This window comes from Nicotiana tabacum, chromosome 21 (assembly GCF_000715075.1).
Source record: "Nicotiana tabacum cultivar K326 chromosome 21, ASM71507v2, whole genome shotgun sequence".
In the NCBI taxonomy this organism is placed as follows: domain Eukaryota; kingdom Viridiplantae; phylum Streptophyta; class Magnoliopsida; order Solanales; family Solanaceae; genus Nicotiana; species Nicotiana tabacum.
The window spans coordinates 33,670,293-33,673,647 of NC_134100.1; the positions used below are offsets into that span (position 1 = coordinate 33,670,293).

A 3,355-nucleotide genomic window follows, 5' to 3' on the forward strand; every position below is an offset into this window, starting at 1 on the left:
TTATAACTGGCTCAATAAAGAAATGCCTATATCACTTCCAAGCTTGAATAAAACTACCATTTCGCTTTGCAAATACACGGGGGCAAGTTCTATACATCAAATACAACGCACAAAATACACAAAACCTCACACACAAATGGCACATAACCCACTCAAGATTGGATTATCAAGACACTCTAATCAAAGCAGTTAAGCAAAGTTAAGATCATACAATTTAAGGTACTTATAAAAGAGTCAAAAACTGACCCTAAGCGTCACAACTAAATCACTTACTATTCTCAAGGCATAATAAAGTTAAGAGACATTGCTTTCAATTCAAATCACAACACAAGGCTTCCTACTACTCTACAAAATAAAAACTAACTACACTCGGTTCAAACAAAACCCTTGGAAAAGAACTGCGGCACAAAGAAAAACCAAGGGGGAATTATTACACTACCTAATAAAAGAAAAGCTTTTATTCTTTTTATTTCGACCTTAATCCCTCAAGAAACCAGTCGAATGATATCCATCATCGGGAAAAATAAAAAAAATCTTTTTTTTCAATTTTTATGGTTTTTGTTTTCAATTATTTTCTATCTCTAACTACTAAAACTAACACAAAAAGAAAACTAATATACATACAAGCATACATACATATCCCCCACCCCACACTTTAAGTTGTGGCATGTCCCCATGACACAATTAAAAAGTATAAGGTAAAGGAAACTTCCCTAAACATCCAATCGGGGTCTGAGTTGAAGTCGGGCTCTATTCCACGTGCCCGAACCAACGCACACATCCATGCCGATAGCTTCCTCTCAGCCTTTTTGGGGTACACCCCACACTTATCTTTCTCACTCAGTGCAGCCTTCTCTTTTGAGCCTTTCACTTTCCACTCAACTCTCGCAAGTGGTTTTTCTTTTTGTGCCGCCTTTGCTACATTCATCTCAAAAGTCACAGTCTCCTCACCCACTCTAAGCATGAGTTTCCTCTCGTGTATATCTAATATAGCTCTTCCCGTAGCTAAGAATGATTTTCCTAGGATGAGCGGGACCTCCTTGTTTTCCTCCATATTCACCACTATAAAATCCACAGGAAATACAAACTCATCCACCCGAACTAACACATCTTCCACAATCCCCTCGGGTATTATAGTCGTTTGGTCTGCCGGCTACAAAGATATAGGTGCAGACCTTATCTCTCCAATCTCCTTTTCCAGTTTCCTATAAATCGAAAGAGGCATTAAATTAATTAAGGCACCAGAATCACATAAAGACTTATCAAAATTAATAGTTCCTAAAGAGAAAGATATAGTAAAACTCCCTGGATTTCTACACTTTTATGGGAGTTTGTTTTGCAATATCGCGCTGCAATGCTCTGTGAGCTTCACCACTAAGGTCTCTTTTATCTTCCTCTTCTTCGTCAGGATATCCTTCAAGAATTTTGCATAAGCAGGTATTAGTAAGAGCATTTCTGTGAATGGTAAGTTTACATGAACCTGTTTTAACAGATCCAGAAATCTCCCAAACTGCTTGTCCAACTTTTTTCTATATAGTTTTTGAGGGAAAGGTAAAGCAGGCATATGCTCGCTCTCATCAAGTTCCTCCCTTCTCAATTTTTCTTCCTTCTTATTTTTCTTCACTTTCATCGGGCCTTTCTTCTTTTTATCAACACCATTCTTCAGCTACTCCCCACTTCCTTTTTTGAGTTTCACATCATTTTGGATCGGGGTATAATCTTTTAACTCTTGCCCACTTTTCAGAGTTACAGCATTCACTGTTTCTTTGGGATTTCTCTCAGTATCAGCAGGGAGAATTGCTGGAGCCCTCTCAGATAATATTGTTGCAATTTGTCCCACTTGTCTCTCCAGGTTTCGAAAAGATGTGCCCAACTCTTTGATAGCTGCTCCATGGGCGTCCAACCTCTTATCTGTCTTGATAATGAAGGCCTTCATTAGATCCTCTAGACCAGGCTGAATAGGCTGTTGAGGCTAAAATTGCTACCTCTAGTGATTTTGGTATGCTGGAGCTCCTTGTCCCTAGGGTCAAGAGTTATTTTGTTTCCAAGCATTCACAGTACCTCTAGGTGAACTCCATGAAAATCCGAGGTGCCTCAGACCCATTGCATTGAAATTGTAGTTTCCCGCATCATTTACTTCCTCAATTGAGGCTTGACACTGATGAGTAGGGTGTCATCTTCCACATATATCACAAGTTGTATGAGGCTCATTTTGTATCGAGGCTAAGGTCAACTTCCGTATTTACTTAGCCATAGCATGAAGTTGTACCTGCACAGATATATTTCTATCAACTTGGTGAACACCAGTCGATCTTCTTCTTTCAGCCCTCTCAGAGGGCTATTGATTTGCATCTTCAGATAACTCATCAAGAATTAAAACTATCTCCTCTGGAGTCTTCTTCATCAAAAGGCCTCCAACTGCATTGCTCAATGTTCTACGCGAGGCCGGTGTCAATCCTTCCCAAAAATCCTGGAGTTGCATCTAGAGTTCAATTTTGCTACGTTGACACTTTCTAACTATCTCCTTAAACCTCTCCCATGCTTCAAAAATAGTTTCAGTCTCTTTCTGGAAGAAGTTATGGATTTCTCTTCTAATATTGCTCGTCTTAGCCGAGGAGAAATATTTATCAAGGAATTTTCTAGTCATCTCCTCCCAAGTTCTGATCGATCCACTGGGCAAACTCCGAAGCCATTCCTTAGCATCATCTTTAAGTGAAAAGGGGAATTCCCTTAAGTACACTTCATGTTGTGACTCCCCATTATATTTAAAGGTGTTCATAATCTCCTCGAAGTCGATTAGATGAGTTTTTGGATTTTCATTTGGCTTCACTCGAAATTGTTTGCTGCAATTGGAGGTGGTCTAACGTTGGATAATACTTGATTGTAGACCAGTCTAGCATAATCGCCAAGTTGTATTCTAGGCCTGGGAGCTATATTTCCAAACTGCTCTGCAGCCAAGGGTTGATGTTGATTAAATTTGTGACCCCTCTCTTCTTCATAGATGTTATGCGAATCTCTAATAGTTGCTTCCTCAGCATCCCGTGCAGCTTTTTCTCGTTGTTTGGGTTGCCTCTCTTGCAGCCAAATCTACATTATCATCACAGTTTTCAGCCATAGTTTCTTTGGTTGAGGATTTCCCAACCTTTTCTGATGTCTTGGTAAGATACTTTTCCTTCCTCAGTTGTCGCAGTTTTGTTTCTAACTCTGGCTCGTATGGTAGCACTACTTTCATAGAAGCTCGAGTCATGCACCAATATTAACTTGTAACCTGCATACAACCAAAGAACACCAAATGTAAAAAGGGAAAAGTAAAATAAAAAGGAAAAAAATCCTGAATTAGCACTACAAACTATTT

The 3,355-nt window shown here is 39.3% G+C and overlaps 1 non-coding gene across 1 annotated transcript; it reads left to right on the forward strand.

The window, feature by feature from the left end:
* The first annotated feature begins 2,492 nt into the window (after nt 1–2,492).
* Nucleotides 2,493–2,599, forward strand: LOC142175636 (small nucleolar RNA R71). Its single transcript, XR_012704732.1, has one exon. It is a non-coding gene; the product is annotated as a small nucleolar RNA R71 (small nucleolar RNA).
* The last annotated feature ends 756 nt before the right edge of the window (nt 2,600–3,355 follow it).